Here is a 13,540-nt window from a genome sequence, read left to right on the forward strand (position 1 = left end):
AACTGCAAAAACATGAAAATAAACTGAGCCTTGTACAGGGTCCTTAGCTTGGTATCCGTGCACAAATATCACAACATCAAAGCAATTCTCAGATTGCTTCCAGAACTTCTGGCAACGTTTCAGACTATTCCTAGAACACCTACTTCACTACTRGGGCAATGAAATGCTTCTTCAAACACTGACCAATATTGTGCTTATTACCAAGGGAGAAGCATACATAAAAATATTATTTGGGGGGAAAATCACAGACCCTTATTGCCATTTGGCTTCTYAAAACAAAAAACTAAACTCACAACACATAAATATCCCATTAAAACTGAATGGGGCYTAATACTAGCAGCTTTAATGTAAGAAGGCTTTATGAATCTGACCTGAGGTCCTTAGACTTTTGGGCAGAAACAAATCCAAGATAGAAAATTAAACAACAGAAAAATGAAACAACTGAAAAATAAAAAAGAAACTCTTGAAAATTAAATTCCATTATCTTCTCGTTTCTCTTGCAAATGTGTCTTCTATTGGAAAACTTCGATATAAAAATTAGGAGCTTTCTCAGGTCTTACATATAATAAGTACTGAATCCCTAGCAAAGGGCTTTTACTTCCAATTAAAAAATAATGTTCACACCTGAAAGGTTTTGATTAATTATAAGACAGCCTTACACAACTGKATAAACTTTCTTGTATATTCTGAAAGGCTATAATTTTGCTAAATCTACAGAAGTTAAAGAAAAAATGGTTTAAAAAAAAAGAGCTTTTAAAGTATTTTCTCTCCCCAAAATACAGCACCTTTTTTATCTGCTTGTTAAGTCACCTGAGCAGAAACTACATTAGAATCATGTAACACATGACRAATCAGGCCTTATCTTCAAAGGTGGTGGTGGGAAAACCCAAAGGAATTTCAAACTCCTGAGATATCAACAAAGAATTTAATTATTAAGTGATTTACTACAGTATTTTGATACTATAATCTGTCTACAATACAGGAATGGATCAAAGAAAATCGAAGCAACCCTGGTTCATTGCTATATCTTCAAATGTTTAATTTGTATATTTTCAAATGTTTAATATAATGCCAGATAAGAACATCAGAAACAGAAACACAATTCTTTCTTTTTTAGAGATCTTGCACAAAATTCCTTAAGATACCCTGAGGGAATTAATAGAGACAAATCTGAACTCTCATCTACACTGGGAAAATGACTGAGTGAGGTATTCCAGCAATAAAAGCAGCTTTGTCTAAGTTTAGCTCTCCTAAAATCCCTACTTAGGGAACTTTCACATTCAGYGCTGTGGGACTGAAGACATCTTAATAACAGGCAGCACAGAAATTATGTTGTAACTCACAGACAACCTTTCCCACAGTCTTCTGATCAGATTGTGAGACCGGCCCAAAGAGTCTCCCTTCAGTATGCTGGCCCAGTTCTCCCAGTACCATCCCAGCAAGGCTTGTACTGTCTAACCACATCTCTCTGCCACAGCTCTCACTTTGGGGATGCAGCTGYAGAAGCAGAAATCTTGTGGGCTCTTTATACTCATAATAAGGAAAGACCTTGTCTTGATAGCACCTTAAAAAAACCCAACCATTGAATACTGGAGAAAACAAAACTGGGGAAAGATGAACACGCAAAGAGATAACTTCCAAATGTACAAACTGTTCTCTCTGCTTCAGACATAAGTACAGTACTTGAAATGCTAAACAGATGTCACTTTTCACTCAGAATTAGCATTGTAACCACAATATGTAATTTCTTTTTGCATAAAAATAGTTTAAGTTAAGGGATCGAGAGACCCTTGTGTTAGCCAGCTATTTGTCACCGTGCCCATTGTTAAGCAGCATTTTAATAGCTTTAAAATCATATACTAGTATTTTAATATATGCCAAAATATTTATTAGTCAATAAAATTAGATATATTTATTTCTGTCTTTTGCATACAAAGTTCCACTACCTAGAACAGTATTTCCCATATTACTGACACATTAAATAATCCAAATATTTTGTGCATCTCAATGCCAAGTGCTGTTTCTAGAAACCGCATACACTGGAACTGAAATAATTTATATTGGGAGTATGACAAAATACTCATTTAAGCCAGTTGCACAAGTACAGTTCACTGCTGGAAGAACATGGTTTGGAAACTAAGACCTCACATAGAAATTATTTTTTGATACCCACYGCCTCCACCAGATCACACTGGTCACCAACTGCTATTTTTACATGTCTCTCTTTTATTCAAGATAAAACAAGAGAATAAACTTTAAGATTTTTGGTGGCTACTAAGAACATAGAAAAAGGTATTAGGCAAYCTTTCCTTTAAATATGGTCACTACCATTCAAATAGCTAGTGAAGGGCACTTTCTTTAATTCTGATAAACAGCTTTAGGGTCAGATCTCTGGCTACATAAAGTTCTGAGTTTCAGCAACTTAAAAGAGCTTTTTAGAAAAAAATCAAAAACAATCCACATTTTATTAAATGTATGTGAACACCTCCAAATGGTAGGAATTCCAAGCACTTTCCTTATGACTGGAAAACTGTACCCACTCATGGTCTCTTCACATACTCATTTCAAAGTGAAACTGAGTTCAAGGGCATGCAGATGACACAGGGWAATTTATTTGTCTACATTTCTGTCCTGAATTTACACAAATTCCAATGAGCTGTAATGAATGCCACAGAGAGGAGTACACTGTGTACAAAATAATCTTATTGAAAAAAAATATTTCCACATCTGCCTCTGTTCAGTTCCATCCTACACAGACCGCAAAATGACACAGCTCAGAGTAAATTCAGAGAAGTATATTAAAAATGAGTGTTGAACTCTTCTTACAGACAAGTTAACGGAGATTTRAAATCCAACACATGCAAGGGAGTCACAGCACCTGCCAGAAAGMAGCTCTGTAAAGAACACAGTGAAAACGTCCCTGTGTTATAAACACTTCAGCAATGAACAAAAGGAGGCAGGAAGGCTGTTACTGTTAAGCCAATAAAACATTTTCTTCTATTAAGGAGTGAAGATTAGCTTCCAAACTTTAGTGAAATTCAAGAGGTAAGCAAAGAGTATCCTATATCCCAACAATATTATTTGTCCTAAATTTTTACCATGAAGTTTCCTGGGCWACCTGAGTATTACCTTCTATCACTAAATGGTTGCAAAGAACAGAGGTTGCCAAGCCACTGGGATCCAGCTCCACCAGAACCCAAAACTGCAGGAGATTACTTGGATTATCAAGACCATCTTTCACAGCAGGTAACCCCATTAATTAGTTTATCGTAGGAATTAAGTACACTCTTGCATGGCCTATTGCAAAACAAGCAGTGGCATTTTGCCCATACAAGAAACAGAGAAAAAGCTTACTTTTYGCATGTACTTGTAGGACTCAGTCAGTAACCTATCCCAAGCCTCACAAGGAAATGTTAATACTAAGCTCTCTCAGCCTTTTTCCCCAGTTTATTCAGATAGCCATTCAGTTCAAGGCAGGTATCATCCATTATTAAGTTCATGCAGCTCCTGATACACATTGCTGGTGCAACCGTAATTCAGGTCTCTGGTCCATCTTTCCTTACTTTGTCATGTGGTGGATTTTGTGAAAGACCTGATGCCTCTTTCCTGAAAGGTGGTAAACTGGCATTGCATAGTGAAGATGGGGAGCACAATCCTCATTGCCTCTGAAAATTTTGGTGTCAGCAGTTCAAATAAAAAAAATATATATGGGAGATATATATATATATATATATATATATATATATATATATATATAATACAACGTAATAAACATAAACCAGGGCTGATAACTATTGCAGAGATTATAAATATAAGGCTAAGACAGTGCTCATTCCAATAAGTCTTTCAATGCTCTGACAAAACAAAAAACCCAACAACAACAACAAAAAAACAAAATAAAACCAACCAAAAAAAACCCCAAACCCCACTTCAAGTACATGCTTCAATTATTATTTCCTGTCTAGCAAAAAGCTTAAGTCACTTGTTTGGTTAAATACTGTTAAAATCAAGGGGACCTATACACACTCTTAAATTCACTCCCTACTGAGTAATAGAGCATGTGCTATACATGCCCTTGGGAATTAGTGTCTCATGCTGCATCCTCTTGCAAATATTTAGGCACATGTTTAGTTTTGTTAGCATGAATATTTCCAGTGATAAACATGTCCATAGTGTTAACAAGAACAAGACCTGGCACACTACTAAGGAGGAAATTTATCAAACAAATTGCAAATTACAATCCCAGAGGTGAATGAGAAATTTCTCTGTATGAAGAGATATGAGTAAGGGAGTCTAAACTGTTAAAGGGAAAAGGTWTACTACAGAAGTAAAGCAAGTTATTGCCACAGCTGACTAACAGAAAAGTAAATTTTCATGGCTCAGCTTCCACATCTTTTTCATACTCACAGTTCTTTAACAGGGCACATAAATACAAAACAACATAGTATTTGCATTTTTAATCCCACATAATTAATGWGCACTTTTCCCTCTAACTTCAATCAGAACCCCCATATACGAAAATATAAGCCAATTGATGCCATATGTMCCTCTGAATTGTTATTCCAGATGTATTCTTTGTATTCCTTGGAGTCACAGAATTGAAGTTCCTGCTTCCTTGAAAAATAACACATTCCTAAAAACTCAAATGRAGCAATTTTAAGTATAAAGTAGTTTATTAATATGCTTTGTTTTTTATGTAATGTTCATTTCCTTTGGCATTTTTTCCTGTAACCTAAGTACAAAATAAAGGAACAATTTACCTATAGCATATAAAATTGTCAAGAAGCACAAATGCACTTAGCATTAACTTTTAGCTTGAGATTTCTCTGGCCAGATAGGTGACCTTATCCTTAGGCAGGCATTTGAGAACTGACTTTCAAGTTTTCATTTTCATTAGCAAAAAATAACTTCACCCATAGTCTGAAGCTGTGGGATTGGATCAGAGTGCTTGCTTTTAAAACACTGCAATGCTTCATGATCTTTTTTCTTTAGCCTTGTAACAAAGTAAGAAATAAAAATSCACCATTTTTGTGGGAATATTTGCTTAACTGAAGGTTAACTGTGCTCTAAGTACTGCAAACAGAAAATCAGAAGTGGGGAAGGGAGTTTCAGCAATAGCTTTCCCACACTGCCCTGCCAACAACCTCAACCTTGTTGGGCCATTTTCTCTAAGGGCTAGAAGTAATTAAGTTTCATTGCTAAATCAGTCTTCAGCCTGTCTTGAGCAGAAAAATCACTTATGCTTAATTGCATGCGGTGATGTGGTGAGCAGTCCATTAGGCAGACTGCAAATACCAGTTTACTTTTTGCAGCTCTGCAGGATACTGATAAATGAAAGGTCATTATTTGATCCAGGCAGTCACTTGTATAATACATATTTCCTATAGAAAACAGTCCTACTTCAAAAAAGGCTCGTTATTTGAGTTTTTGTTACACAGTTCTAGTAAATATTATTTTGAGGGTTGTTGGGTTTRAAAACTTGAGTTTCTGAAATTTAGAAACAAAAAAAACTGAATAAATAACAAACAAATATTTAATAATTATAATTTTAATCAATTAAAGTAAAAATGTTTTTAAATGCTTATTTTAAAAAACTAAACTGTCCATCCTTTTTAATATAGAAAGATGCATATATAACATTAATATGAATAGTCACACACACATCTGAGCACATGCACATAGCCAGAGGAATGTTTTCCATGACCAAGAAACTCCACAGACTGTTTGCTAATCAGAACCACATATTTTTCACCTGATTCCATCAACAAAGAATTAGTTTCCATAAAATTGTAACCGACAGGAACAGATTGGTTTCATGGTTCAGAGTAGAAGAATTGTTTCAGCAGATCATGCACCCGAATATTCCTGCCGCTGATATACCAGATCTTCACATATCACAATCATCTTGCACTGAGGTATCAGCCAAGAAAGACAACACAATCCYTTCTAAGTGATTAATATACATTACAATAAATTAYCAATATAAATATTKATATATWWATAYAAATAMTATTAATAGAAATTACAATAAATTATTACAATGAACCAGTGCAGACTGTCACTACAGAACTGGAGCAATGTTAAGTTTCATTAACATCCACTATTCCTGATCCTTGTGTACCCACAATGTTCACACCTGAGCAGTGAGCAATAGCATTTGATCTTGCCCATAACAACTTTCTGAAAAATTGTAAAGGTACCTAAATATCTGAGGCTAGACTGCTCTCCCAAAGATGCTGTTATTTAGGTATAGGGTAGGCCTCAAAGAGCAAATGCATTGAAGTTCTTTAAAAGAAGGAAGAACATCAAAGGACCATCAAAGTCTGAAATTATTTCAGATCACTGGAGTGTAGCGCCAGTCTTACAGTGTCAAATATGTCAGCTGTGCTCATCCAGCTAAGGGTGATAAGGAAAAGGACCCAGATAAGGACCACAACCTGTCATGTGGCAGAAATGCTCCAGAGTCTCTTTATTTGATACCAAATAAAGTCACACCAGAAATACCACACCCTATTTTCAGTGTCAGTTCCACATCCTAGTAGTCACCCTCCCTATCAATAGTATTTTCCTACATCTTCACATTTTGGAAAGAACAATAAAACTCYTAGCCTTTACAAGCTGGAACTGCTTACCTTAGGAACAATCATTTGATTTTTCTACAGTTTAAGAGAAATCTATGTAAATTTTAACTTTTATATAATATTAATCAAGGATATGCCAAATAAAAGTAGGATTATTCTGGTTTTATACCTACAGAAAAATGTTTGAAAATGTAGGTCTTTAAACACAAAGAGTAGCACACAGAATCACAACATGATTATTTAGGTTGGATGGAATGGAAAAAGCTTTCTCACTGACATCTGTTTTTCAGAAAACCAAAAAAAAGACATTTCAAATTACATTTTGATTTATGTTAGTGTTAACATACACTACAATTAAAAGTTACCAAATATGACTGCTTATTTCTTGTTTGTGTTCAACAATACATTAATAAGTCTAACACATGGACAAGGAACATAAAATAACTTGAACTGAATGAGAACACTATTTTCCAAAAGGAATTTAAGTAGCTGAAAAATCATTCAATGTAAGTAACATTTACACTGAAATTAAGACACCCCTCCTTCAAAGTGACTGTTCAGCCTGGAGARGAAAAGGCTGCATGGAGATCTCATGCCAACCATCCAGCATCTGAAGAGGGCCTACAGGGAAGCCAAGAGGGTTTCTTCATCAGGCCCTGTAGTGACAGGACAAGGGGGAAAGGCTTCAAACTAAGAGTACRTTTGGATTAGTWGTTAGAAGGAAATTCTTTACTGTGAGRGTGTTGAGGCACTGGCACGGGTTGCCCAGAKAAGCTGTKAATGCCCCATCCCTCAAWAGTGTTCAAAGCCAGCYTGGATGGGGCCCTGAGCAACYTGGTCTGGTGTCCCTGGCCATGGTGGGGGGAGATGGAACTAGATATTCCTCAAGGTCCCTTCCAACCCAAACCATTGTGTGATTCTCTGACTGTACATACAGCAGTGATTTCATTGACACACACGTATTTACATCACAAACTGGTAGTGGAAATGGTGTGCATTCATACACTGGCAAGGTTATTCTTCCAACAACTTGAATCAAACAGCTTGCACAGAAACAGAAGTTCAGTTGAGTGTACGCTTCAGTAACACTCAGCATTCTTAAATGCCTAGAGGAATGTGAACAAATTCTTAGCTTTACCAGGTAAAATACCCTCTTACAGTTGCCCATTTCTTCAACTCTATGAATGAATTAACATACATACAGAGTATCAAGACCACCAAAGTGAGAAAGAAGCATTATTCAAGCACCAAACTCCAGTAGTACCTACTCTGCCTTTCCTTGTGTACAGAAACTAAAATCTCCCTACGTATGATCTTTACCCTGGCAGAACAATGGAGTTGCAGGGGGCAATTTTGGGGCAGGTTTTAAGTATAAAGCAAAATGACAGCTTCATTCCAAGGCCATGACATAGAGGACCAAAACACTAGATTGGGAGCTGAGTATATTTCATTACGCTTAGTTTTGTTGCCATAACTTTTCGTTGTCTGCTTTTACCATGCACTCACTGCTTTGCTGATGGAAAAGAATAAGAAATCTGAAATACATAGGCAAAATATGAAAAAAAAAACAAACCAAAAAACAGAAAAGTCTTTAAAATAGGTAATTCCCTCCTCACTTTACTCCTTGCCAATACCTTCTTGGTGAAACACACCTGGTGAATACCTCTGAGCATAATTTAATTTACTTTTTAGCCTTGTGTTTCACTTCACAAAGCGAAATTATGACCATTGTAAGATAAATACACACCGTGAGCCTGCACCAAAGAAAATTACAATTACAATAATGCCCTGCATGGTATGTTAAAGTACTAAAACCCATTGTTCCACTCCACGAAAAATATACAGACTATATTTTCCATACACTTAAAAGAAAAATACAAAGCATGAGTCACCTAGATATTATTTCACTTCTGGTTTGAAAGTTAAGTTCTCTGAGTTTCCAAACTTGTGTGTTATCTTTCTTTTGTGGTACCTCTCCATGTTCTGAAATATGTAGCCACTACCCTACTTTCAGATATTTGTACCTTAAATTTACATCAGACATGATTTCTACAGTGCATCAATTTTTCACATTCCCTAACAAATTAATTTAATCACATCACTTTAAAAGTATTTTGAGCAGGTCAATACTTTATCAAGGCTTGAAATGATTTTTAGTAAGGAACAGAATATCTTCAGGCAAATGGCATATTAAAAGAGCAGAAAAAWTCTTCATATTCTATATAGTATTATACTACAGCTATAGTATTGACACTATCAATACTATAGCTATAGTATTGAGACAAATTTTCTTTCCTTCTTCTTAATTTAAAGCCAATAGACCACTTAAAATGGATAACCCAGTGCAGGCTAGAAAAATAACACCTTTGCACAACTGCATACATGGCAAAACCAGCACTGGAACATTGTACACTGGAACACCTCAAAGGCAATCTGGTCATTTCCCTCTCCAAGGTTCAATGCCATTCTCTTTCTCTCTCTCTCTCTCCCCAATCAAGCTTTAGTTTTCATTGCATTTAATCAGAAGAATAATTTACTTTTGACTTACTTCCAGATAACATAGATAAGGTATGCCAGTCTTTGGCAATTAAATTACCTTTGAACTGTTACCCATTGTGACCTGCCAGAAGGATTTTCCAGATCCCAGTACTATTTCAAAATACTTCTGACACATATGGCCCAAACTGAAATCTTAAGCCAGAGGACCATAAAAGAGTTCTATTCTTGTGGATAYGCTTTATCCATTTGCTTCTTCTTTACAAGTTATAAAAGACAGGTTCAATACTACTTCCAAAATAGATTTCACTAATGAGAAAGCTATAACTATGTATGCCAATAATTTGAGTTGTTAAYTGACAGTTCAGAACACTGTTATTAACATTGTTAAAGGATACCTTTTTATTTTTGTTCTTTTTAACACATTTCTTTTGAAAAAGCTAAAAATTAAAGTACAGATTATTTTCTTAGAGACAGAAAGAGGAGACCTCCCTTTAGATGAACAGGCACTCAGACCTGCCTGCAAGCAACTCCTTCCTTTTAGTTTTGTAAACACMTTTCARATGGAAGTTGGTAATYATAAGAGCAATTAATACTGAAACCRACTRGCACTTTGGATCTTACACTACATCCAGAAATGTGATTTGGTTAAGTTAAATTTACACTGCTTTGCAACATATTACATTTTAAAATACACATGTTTTCTGTTTGGCAGCAACCCTTAACCAGGACAARAAAAACTCAGAGGATAAGATCCAAGAGACTGAGAATCCTACTTCAAAGGCAGAAATAGCCCATGGAAGCTGTGACACAGCTTTAAAAAAATATATATATATGTTTTCTTGTGCCAAGTCTGGTTTGCTAGAAATCATGTCATATCTGTGCAGTGGGAAGACTCTGCAGACTCATTCTGCCCAACAGCATTGCCTTTATGCCCTTGGCTAAAGATAGAATCTTAAAAGTTGACCACCTTCAGGATAACAGTGTAACTACAGTTTCTCTACTGCCACAGGATTTATATAAGTCTGAGAAAACATCTTTCCTCACATACTAACATGACAGTACCTAAGTATTCAAGAAAAAAGCAYGGAAACCAGAGATGCTGGGGAAGCCTGTGACGGCAGAACTTTTGAATACCAGATAATAAAGACATTTTTGTGACTGGAAGACAAGACCATGAGGAGATGAGATGTCCACTGTCCCACTGTCATTTGGTTTCCAATGTGCCTGTGATTATTCTGGTATGTCCCTGAGCTGAAACCACAGGAAACTGTGCACCCAAAAGAATTCTATTTAAATGACACCCAAACGAATTTTATTTAAATGAAAATTAATCTCAAATTATTCTTGGTATGTCTCCAGAACCTGCAACATGATAATTTATGAAGTATTCCCGGGTTTTATGTATTACAAATGAAAGTGGCCAAAAACACAGATAAACACATCATTGTGACAAAACCCAAAATTTAAGAATCAAATGTAGAACCCCTTTATATGGAAAAGAGATCATCATTTAATGAATACTTAGTTCATGCAATCTTCACTTTACACAACTAAATAYGATGACAGGTGTCATAATATCCCTTTCGAATAGTTCCATTGGCAATTAAAATTAAAAAGTTCCTCCTCATAAAAGAAGTCATTACAGTTACTGTTAATAATACAAAAGGTTCATATCTGTATGACTTTTATTCCACAGGTGAGTTTCCAGAACTCTACACTGCACTCTACTGTGGCATAGCAGCCTGGGAAGAAACAGGGCAAGGAAGACCTGAGCTGGCAGTAATGTCACTTCAACCAAATACCCTCCTTTCCAAGGTTCTTTCAGTACGTCTGTGCAACAAAAAGCAGTGGTGCATGAAGGAGCATTTTGTGTTGGTGTTGCCACTGTTATGTATTCACTTGTTAAAATATTAAAGAAACCACATTTTCAAGATCCATACTCATCCTCTTGTTCAACTTTTAGCTAATAAATCACTGGTATTAACTACGAACACAATCCACAGGAATTACTTTTTACAGATATCTGGGCTAATATTCATAAAACTTTGCACCTCACATTACTGAATTTACAAAAAAYACACAGAATGTTGAAATCTGTTAAAATAGCTTTAAACAAAAACAAAGACTTGTCTTTTTCCAATGAAGTCCACTTTCGAGCATGGGTACGCACTGCCATAGCAATGCATACAGTTACACGTATTACGCTGCAGGGCCATAAGACATTTCAGGCTTTTATGTAACTGGGGGCTGAGGGAGAGGGAGGTATAAACCCACCAATAATGCCATTATTTCCTATATAATGTCCTCTAATGCTACAGACTGAAGACTCTGTTCCTTTGAAATTTCTTCAAAATATCTCAGCTACTGCAGGCACCATAAAATTGATCCCATTATGCAGCTTAAGCTCTTTTTTTTGTCCTAACTCTTCTATGCAAGTCTTTCTGTTCTGCAAAAGATTATTTTTCCTGTCCTTGCCATTACAAGGTCAATCCACAAGGATTTTGAGGGCCCCGTTGTACAGAAGGTTCCYTATACACTTTAACACTTCAGAGAGAAGAAAGCAGCCCATGGAGTATGGCCCTTCTTTTCTTCAGTTCTGAGCCAACAAGGCGTTTTGTTTCCTGATACAATTAAGGAATTCTACAGATACATATCTTTAAAAAAATGTCCCAAGCATTTTTCAGATGGAAAGTGATAAGGCAGTTTACAAATCCATATTTTACAAAAATGTTAGCTAACAACCACAGAAGTCATGCATGGCTGATATCACTTGTGGCTCTCTTGGAATCACAACTCTACTATTAGAACTGTTGTCTATGGCAGCCTATGTATTTCATAAATTTTTTTGAATTAAAAGTTCCACACTCCCAGTTTATCCCTCTGCTCCTTCTCTGTGAACACTCATTTCCCTCATCTACAGGGACTGAGAGCATCAATCCTGTAAGCTCACTGTCCTAACCAGACTTCTTCCTCTTGTTCAGTATCTCCACAGCATATACAAATCCTATGTGATGCACTGGTTCTGGTATATCACTGGCACAATGTGAATAAAATTGGTCATTTCCAGTAAAATTCTGGAAGTTCTCTCTCTCTCTCTGTGTATAGACACCGAACTTTATCTTAGCTTGTGCCAAATGTGTTCCATCCTGATACCCAGCGATGGTATCTTCCCACAACCCAATRCCACCAACCCTTACTCCTCCCTACAGCTCGCCCCGGGGGTTCAGCACACAGCAGTAGAGGGTCCAGGGAATGCAAAACTGGAAAGCACAGTCAGCTCTGAAGCAGGAGCCTCCTCATGTTCCTCTTCTCACTCTTTTCAGAAGAGGCTGTTGCTGCTCTTGTTTCCTTAACCCCATCACTGATGCCATATCAGTCATCACCCACAGAGACAGCAGGCATGTCTGGAAGAGACTGGACACAGTGAGGAACTCATGGCAGCAGATCTGAGCCTCCTGCATGAAGACCAGAAGCAGAAGAAACAGCTGGAAATACTCTCTAGGTGGTRCCAGGTCCAAACTCCCCAAATGCACAGCTCTCAACCTTGTGTCAGTAATGAAATGCATCCTAAGATTTCTGTAGAGAAGCACAGCTGTGGGAATTGGTGTGATCACATCTGTGCCCATGATTTTTGGATCATTTGGGAACCAGCTAGAAGTGCTAACAGAAATGAATAAGGCTCTGACTCATGCTCCACCCCCACAACAAAATAACTGACAGAAATAAGTAATTAGCATAAACAACACCACATTGAATCCTGAGAATGAATTATGCTTCTGGGTTTGATTCCCTTCCATGGGTGCTACTAAAACCCAACCAGRAGCAAGAAAACTGCTGAGAAGATTCTTCAGGTACCTTTGTGACTAATATTCCACAGTTAAAGAATTTTTGTTGCAATGCAGACAATTTTGATAACTTTTGATAACAGTTTTTTGATAACAGTTTTGACAGCACAATTATCTCAATAGTGATTTTATAAACCACATGCAAAAGTAGGAAGACCAAACCTGCACAACCTCATTTTTCAATTTCTCCAAAACAAACAGGTAGGACTTTTGCCTTCTAATACTGAACAGTTTTACCCCCTCTCAAATTTTAAATGGTGCTACATTTTTAAGTTCTGATGTGAAAGTTAACAGCACTTCTGCACATTTGGACTGCTGCCTCCGTATTTTGAAATTTCCATTAAAAAAGTTTCTCTGTTTTGATTTTCACTGCCAAATTCACACTTCTCAAACAGAGTACAGTCAACTTTAGTTCATACTTAACTTTTTTTCTGGCTCCCTTTCTACTTATGCACTGTGCAAACATCTAGCAATTTCTTGGAAGAGCTAAAAAAATTTCAGTATGACTCTTAATAATTATATGTTTCTTCTGGAATAATTAGTTTTATTTCAATAATGTAATTTCTCTTTTTCAGACTAAGGAAATTATAATTACACAATGGAATTTAATGAAAA

At 36.4% G+C, this 13,540-nt stretch overlaps 1 protein-coding gene across 1 annotated transcript in view; it reads right to left on the reverse strand.

Annotated features, from left to right (window-relative positions):
• The window catches only part of TMEM135 (transmembrane protein 135), a 158,893-nt gene that overhangs the window by 76,574 nt on the left and 68,779 nt on the right, over nt 1–13,540 (reverse strand). The window lies entirely within an intron of this gene.

The sequence above is a fragment of the Malurus melanocephalus genome, unplaced genomic scaffold, assembly GCF_030028575.1.
Source record: "Malurus melanocephalus ecotype Western Australia unplaced genomic scaffold, MMel_1.1 scaffold_204, whole genome shotgun sequence".
Lineage (NCBI taxonomy): Eukaryota > Metazoa > Chordata > Aves > Passeriformes > Maluridae > Malurus > Malurus melanocephalus.